At 50.6% G+C, this 8,196-nt stretch overlaps 1 protein-coding gene across 1 annotated transcript in view; it reads right to left on the minus strand.

Moving 5' to 3' along the window:
• The window catches only part of WNT9A (wingless-type MMTV integration site family, member 9A), a 26,746-nt gene that overhangs the window by 18,264 nt on the left and 286 nt on the right, over window positions 1-8,196 (minus strand). The gene's annotated exons all lie outside the window — the stretch shown is intronic.

Consider the following 8,196-nt stretch of genomic DNA (forward strand, 5'->3'; position numbering starts at 1 on the left):
AGGAAGGAAGGAAGGAAGGAAGGAAGGAAGGAAGGGAGGGAGGGAGGGAGCGAGGGACTTGTGCTCAGGAGCTCCTGAATCCTTCCCTGCGGAGGTCAGTGGGAACCACCATCCAACCCCTGCAGTAACCGCAGGAGGCACAAACATCCTACCGAAAGGGTAGGAGTTTCCCCTTTGCCAGCGAAACTCTCAACATAAAAGGAACATACCTTTCCATTTGCTTCACAGTGTCTTTCCATAAATGAAAGTTCTTAACTTTATTGCACCTAAATTTTTAGCCTTCTCCTGTCTATGTTACCTCTACCTCATTTTAGAAACCCATCCCTATTCTAATATCATGAATACAGTCCCCTAAATATCCTCCAAAAGCTCCCCTTCTCGCTGTGCACCAATGCTAGAAAGTGAGGACCCCTGCCTTGTTGTATCCCCTCCACATGCACAAGCTCACAGAGGGGGAGTTGGGGGGGGGTGCCCTAAAGGCTGGCAGAGCACTACAAGGCTGAGGCTGGGAAAGTGTGCCCGCAGAGCCAGAACACGCTCACTGCTTAAGAGAAAAATACCATCTTGCTTGAGGGTCTGTTAAGAGAGCTGGCATCACCCACATTCAGACAAGATGGCAACAGGCATCCATGTCTACTCCTGGTGTTAAAGAAAAGCTTTTACCATTTCACTGTTAAGGATGAAGTTCGCTAAGTGTCTTCCCTGTATCAGGTTAAAGAAGTTCCCTCTGCTTTTAGTTTGCTAAGAGCCTTTTAAAAATCACAAATGGATGTTGAACTTCATCAAATGTCATCCCTGCACCTTTTGATATGTGACTTTTCTCCTTTGATCTGCTCAAGTAGGGAATTCCCACATTGGACACCAAGTGATCCTGGAATGATGGATCTTGGCGTTGCTTTGTCTGGGCCTTTTGCATCTGTTTGTAATTTTCTTCTCTGTGTTCTTCTTGCTGAGTTTAGGTACCTTAGTGAATGTTCTTTTTTAAATTTCCTGGAAGAGTTGTGTCAGATTAGAATTTTGTCTTCTTAACTATTTGGTAGAACTTGCCATAAAGCCATGCAGGCTGACCTTTTCTTGATGGAAAGATTTCCTTTCTGGTCCAATTTCTCTCTTCTGTTTTGTTTTTAAACAGCTTTATTGAGGTACTAGAGGCCAGGTGCACGACATTCGTGCACTGGGGTGGGTCCCTCAGCCCAGCCTGCGCCCTTTCACAGTCTGGGACCCCTTGGGGGATGTCCGCCTGCCACGGAGGCAGGAGAGGTTTCCGCCACCGCTGCTACACTCGCCAGCCATGAGCCCGGCTTCTGGCTGAGCGGCACTCCCCCTGTGGGAGCACACTGACCACCAAGGGGCAGCTCCTGCGTTGAGCGTCTGCCCCCTGGTGGTCAGTGTGCATCATAGCAACTGGTGGTTCCACTGTTCGGTCAATTTGCATATTAGGATTTTATTATATAGAATAAGTCACCATAGAATTTAAAGTACACAATTCAGTATTTTGTAGGATATTCACAGATATGGGCAAGTTTTAGGATATTTTCATCACCTCAGAAAGAAACCCCTTACCCTTTAAAAATCAACCCACATTGCTCCCCCTGCTCTGGCAACCACTAACCCACTTCCTGTCTGTGGATTTGCCTGTCCTGGATGATCCATAGAGTGGAATCACACACTTTGAGGCTGTCACTGAGCAGTGTTTTCAAGATTCATCCACGCTGCAGTGAGTGTCTATGCTTCACCCCTTTTTATTTTCAAATAGCGTTCAACTGTAGGATGGAGCACATTCTGTATTCCTCAGCTGACAGACACGCAAACGTGTTCACTCTCAGCTCTTATGCACAATGTCACTATGACCACTCACATACACATTGGTGCTTGGATGTATGTTTTCATTTCTCATGAGTATGTCCCCAGTGGAACTGCTGTGTCACAGAAGAAATCTGTACTTAGTTGTGGGACTGTCAGCGTTTGCCACAGTAGCCTCACCATTTACATTCCAGTGCCCCGATTTCTTTACTTATTATGGTATCAGTCAACATTCTATCTTGAACTTGTTTCTGTTACTTTTCAAGCTTTCTTTATTTCTGAATTTTCAGATTTATTGGCATGAAACTCTTCATTACATTCCCTTGTTTTATTCTGTAGAAACTGTGAGATGTTCCCCATGGCATGACACATGTCCTGAGCCTCCTCCTCAGTCTCCTTAGCTGTTCACAAGACCTACACAGACACAGATCTGTTCATCTCTAATGCAGGTCTGTTTTTATTTTGTTCATTTCTCACTACTTCTTCATTCCCTCTACATCCTTTGTATTTAGCTAACTGTTCTCACTTCTGTGACAGATGTTTGCTGAGGACTTTCGAGCTTCTTCCCATTTCTAAAATATGCATTTAAGCTGCCACTGTCACCACTTCAGTCTCTCCAAAACTGCAGCATCAGGTCACCAAACAGAACCTGAGTCACAGCTCAGGTCACCATGCGGAGCCTGGGTCGCAGCTCAGGTCACCGAGCAGAACCTGGGTCGCGGCTCAGGTCACCATGCAGAGCCTGGGTGATTGTACTGAGCCCTGGTCACAGTGCATCCTTCACTCTCTTCCCTTGTTTCTCTTGGTCTTATGGCCCATTGAGTTGGTATATCATTTATGTCCACTATGTGTCTCTAATTAGCTAGGACCTGACCACAACCCTGCGTTGAGCGTCTGCCCCCTGGTGGTCAGTGTGCATCATAGCAACTGGTGGTTCCACTGTTCGGTCAATTTGCATATTAGGATTTTATTATATAGAATAAGTCACCATAGAATTTAAAGTACACAATTCAGTATTTTGTAGGATATTCACAGATATGGGCAAGTTTTAGGATATTTTCATCACCTCAGAAAGAAACCCCTTACCCTTTAAAAATCAACCCACATTGCTCCCCCTGCTCTGGCAACCACTAACCCACTTCCTGTCTGTGGATTTGCCTGTCCTGGATGATCCATAGAGTGGAATCACACACTTTGAGGCTGTCACTGAGCAGTGTTTTCAAGATTCATCCACGCTGCAGTGAGTGTCTATGCTTCACCCCTTTTTATTTTCAAATAGCGTTCAACTGTAGGATGGAGCACATTCTGTATTCCTCAGCTGACAGACACGCAAACGTGTTCACTCTCAGCTCTTATGCACAATGTCACTATGACCACTCACATACACATTGGTGCTTGGATGTATGTTTTCATTTCTCATGAGTATGTCCCCAGTGGAACTGCTGTGTCACAGAAGAAATCTGTACTTAGTTGTGGGACTGTCAGCGTTTGCCACAGTAGCCTCACCATTTACATTCCAGTGCCCCGATTTCTTTACTTATTATGGTATCAGTCAACATTCTATCTTGAACTTGTTTCTGTTACTTTTCAAGCTTTCTTTATTTCTGAATTTTCAGATTTATTGGCATGAAACTCTTCATTACATTCCCTTGTTTTATTCTGTAGAAACTGTGAGATGTTCCCCATGGCATGACACATGTCCTGAGCCTCCTCCTCAGTCTCCTTAGCTGTTCACAAGACCTACACAGACACAGATCTGTTCATCTCTAATGCAGGTCTGTTTTTATTTTGTTCATTTCTCACTACTTCTTCATTCCCTCTACATCCTTTGTATTTAGCTAACTGTTCTCACTTCTGTGACAGATGTTTGCTGAGGACTTTCGAGCTTCTTCCCATTTCTAAAATATGCATTTAAGCTGCCACTGTCACCACTTCAGTCTCTCCAAAACTGCAGCATCAGGTCACCAAACAGAACCTGAGTCACAGCTCAGGTCACCATGCGGAGCCTGGGTCGCAGCTCAGGTCACCGAGCAGAACCTGGGTCGCGGCTCAGGTCACCATGCAGAGCCTGGGTGATTGTACTGAGCCCTGGTCACAGTGCATCCTTCACTCTCTTCCCTTGTTTCTCTTGGTCTTATGGCCCATTGAGTTGGTATATCATTTATGTCCACTATGTGTCTCTAATTAGCTAGGACCTGACCACAACCCTGCACCCATCTTACACCTGGGGCTTTAGTTCATCCTTTCTACCGGCCATGCCTGCTTTGTTTCTCTTTTTCTCCTCTCTTGCCTCTTTTGGGGTTATTTTTATTATTCCATTTTCCCCTTTGTAACCTGAAGTAGTACATTTCTGTTATTTTCATGAAGGCCCTCAAAATTACATGAGTCTGTAATTTACCCACACACACGGTCAACACTGCCCCTCTGGGCAACAGGAGGCCTGAGAGCACAACTCCGCTGAGGCCGGGTTGTATGCTGTTGGGTATTTAGTTCTACTTGTAGGACCTGACAAGAAGTTGTTCAGTGCTCCCCATCCCTTCATGTGACAGTCTCCTGGCTTCATTCCTCCCCGTCTGGAGTACAGCAGGGCATTCCCCAGGCCGAAGCCGTGCATCCAGGTCTCCTTCAGAGCAACTCTTGACACAACTGACAATGTCTTCTTTCACCTTACTCTGGACAGTTTCCTTCTTTCACACACCAAGTGGATTGTCCTGCTGTGTCTCCAGGGAGATGTCAGCTCAGGACCCTCAGAAGGTAACCTGCATTTTGTTTCCTCAGACCGCTTTTTAATTCTCTTGTGCTCAGGGTTTTGCGCTTCCAAGTCATTATGTTCCAGCCTGAATGTTCATGTTTCTGCTTGAAAAGGCACTGGGCCTCTTGAGTCCTCTTAATTGCTCCAGTTTCAGTAAGTCCTTGGCCATTCTCACCAGATACCACCCTGTCCCCACCTCTGGGCCCTCGTGAAGATGGAGGCATCCTCTCTGCCCAGGTTTCATGCCCTCTCTGTTTCCCATGTGTCTCCTGCCCCAGGCTACGCTCCAGTAATTTCTCCTGTCCTATCTTCCAGTTTGCTAATTCTGTTCATCAGTTTCTAATATGGTTTCAAATCAATCCATTACTTAAATTTTTTCCCAGTTGTACTTGGTTTCTCCAGACTTGCTAGGTCGGTCTGTATCTCTCACTCCTTGCAGACAGTGAGATGTGCTTTGTGCTGCACACTGACTGATCTGCTGCCATCATTTTGGCAGGGCTTCAGTTTCATTTCCTCACAGAAATTGTTTGCAGGAATAATCTGAAGCAAAAGATAAAGGGACCCACAATCACACCCAACTAGAACCTCAGAATGTGACCTTATTTGGAATAAGAGTGTTTGCAGATGTGATCAAGGTGAGGATCTTGAGACAAGACCATCCTGGATTAGGTCTCATACTGTTGAGACCCCACCCCTGACCACCTGAGCAGCTCTGCTGAGACTCCACCCCAGCTCCATAGAGAGTGTGAAAGAAGCTAGGATAAATGGAGTCAAGTTGGGGACACCCATCCCTCTCTGAGGGCCAGGCCTGAGGGCCAGTGGCTGCCTCTCTGAGCACTCAACTGGTCACACATCACCACACTTGCCCCCAAGGGCAGCCAGGTGGCAGATGGACACTGCTAGATGGGGGTTGGGGGTGCAGGTGTAGGCCGGACTGAGGCCAGAGATGTCCTTGTCCCCGGGGTCCCACCCATGAACAGCCCAGCAAGGTTCAGCCCACCCTGCCCAGCAACTCTCCTCCAAGTGTCTCGTTACTTTCTGCTTGAGGCAGGGGGGGACAGGGGAGGGGGAGGACACTACAGATTTTGACAGCCCTTCCTCCTGCCAACAGGCTTGGCCATCCCAAGGGCCACCCTGCCCGCAAACTCAGCTCCCCATGTGTGGGGGGAGCCTGAGACCCTAGTTGGGCGGAGGGGAAGAGGCTGGAGTTCCAGAAGCCGCAGTGCCCTGCCAAGGAAACCTCAGCCCCACCAGACGGCATTTAATTTCTATGTGAATCAAATTCAAAACAAATTCCAGCACTGAGACACTGGTTCTGAGATTAACCCTCAATTCTCCTGCAGCCTGTGGCCTCCCACCCAGCACGTGGATGGCAGAGATAGGGTGGGCAGAGACACTGACAGGGTCCGGGGGCTTCCAAGGGCTCTACCGTCACCCAATACCCAACATGCCAAGGAGGCCAGGACAGGAGGTTGTGGACAGGAAGCCATGGGCAGAGGGCAGCCCCATGTGGACAGGCCATTCACACCGAGGTAGGGGCCTCGTGTCTATAATGGTTGTCATCTCCGTTGGCTGGGAGAGCCTCGGGACCCCGGCTTCCCCACCTCACAAGGCCCCAATATTCCAGGGCACAAAGAGCTCTTGTTCAGCCCTCAGTTCCATCACTGACCAGCCACCCAAGCAGAGCTTCTCGCCCAGGTCCAGCCACCCTAGAAGTCAGCTGGTAGACATATGACTGAGCAAACTCCAGGACACTGGGACCCACAGCACTGCCTAAGAGAAATGTCCCTGTCCACACTTGGTGGCCCCCAGAGAAAACAGAACCTGCAAACCCTGAAGACCTCGAGTTTACTGGTGGTTCCTTTCAGGAGCAGGATGCTGAAGCCCAGAGTGGAAGCTGTGGGATCCCAGCTTCACTGATGGGTGAGAGGAAAAGATGAGCAGCAGTGGCTTCATGGAGGAACCAGAGTGGCCAGACAGCCTCTGTGTCCCAGTCACCAAACCCCAGGCCTCAAAGACAGCTACAGATCCACCGGGATGTCACATGAAGAGATAAATAGACACCAGGCAGGTGCTTAGAAAGCCCCAGAGCCACCTCGATGACAGGCTTTCTTCCTGGAGCTGGCCTACCAGGTGCAGGGCACAGACAGGGTGGCCGGGCTGGAGGAAGCAGCTGTGACATGCTCTGATCTGGGAGCCGCTGGCAGCCTCTCCACACAGGCCAGACCACTTCCCTGGCCACATCTACCTCAGGTATCGCTAAGAAAAACAAACGCAGCTTGAGGCTTGCCTTTTTCCATTCCCTCGTCCGGCTGCTGGTCTCCAGGTGCAGCGCCTGCCAGCTGGGCGGCCGTGCTTCCTCCTGCGGCCAGAGGCACCAGGCCAGCAGAGAACCACTGGGAGGGGCAGGGGAGGACGCGGGCTGGTCCTCGGGTCATAGAACCCGGCGGCCTCATGCCACCCAGGTCGGGGGCTACCCTTCTGTGGCAGCCCCAGCACAGCCACCTGCCAACCAGACTGGCCCAGCCACAGACATCCCTTAGTGATTAGCCCTCTCAAGAAAGCGGGCTGGTCATCGCCCAGCCCAGGCCACCAGGCCTGCAGTACAGCCAGCCACTCTGCCCCACCCTCATCCGGCAGAGCCCCAAGCTTTCACCTCACACCTGCACCCTGGGGACTCCAGGAAGCCCTCCACCCCTTAGCACAATGCCCATGCCACTCGAAAAGTTAGCTCCTAAATATGTCCAGGTTGGTGGTCTGCTGAACCTGGCCCACCACCCATGCACCCAAAGTCAGCAGGTATGGGCACAGCAGGCAGAGGTCAGAGCCAGGGGTAGCAGAAGGCTAGCCAACCTGGTGAATGAGTACCTCAAACCCTACACTGGGCTCCTGGACCCAGAACCAGAGGGAAGGGACCACCACAGGCCTCCAGTGGAGCACAGTTGGAGGGGACTCCATGAGGGACCCTCCTGGCCTCCTCAAACATGAGCTCTGGTTACAGTAAAGAAGGATGCTACTGGGCTGTCCTCTGGCTTCCTAGAAAAGTTGACAGCTAAGGCCAACCTGGAGCATGGAGGCCCTGCTCCCCACTTCCCAGAGGCTTGTCTCCAAGTGGGGCCTGACCTTACCCACTTCCCCAGACAACTGTGCCTCCTCCTAAAGCCCCCTCCCCAACACTCACCCCCAGCCCAGTGAGAGGAGTAGGTACCACAAGGGTACCCGCCACCTGCAGGGACAATACACAAAGGGAGCTAGTAGTGCTCCCAAGCCAGGATTAAGAGGGCCCAGTGCTGGCCCCTGACAGGTGTCATTTTTCTGCGACCAGGTGATCCGAGCCAGACCCTTATCAGCTCATCACTCCTCCTGAGTCCAGGGCCCACAGCCCAAAGGGAGGAATCGTGTGTGCAGATTCTTTCCCAGGAGAAAATCTACCCACACACTTCTCCCATTGTCCTCAACATCGAGAGGCCCCTGGGCAGGCGGCAGGCAGCGGCCTTGGCTAGGGCCACCTTGGAGTCGACCCACCTGGGAGACCTCAGTCCCTCTGATGGCCTCGGGGTCCCTGGGCCATGGGTACTGGCAGAATCCCCCCTCCTTCGAAAGCTGGAAAGCAGGTCCCTCCACACACCACCCCCCATCCT

Source organism: Myotis brandtii, unplaced genomic scaffold (genome assembly GCF_000412655.1).
Source record: "Myotis brandtii unplaced genomic scaffold, ASM41265v1 scaffold100, whole genome shotgun sequence".
Taxonomy (NCBI): domain Eukaryota; kingdom Metazoa; phylum Chordata; class Mammalia; order Chiroptera; family Vespertilionidae; genus Myotis; species Myotis brandtii.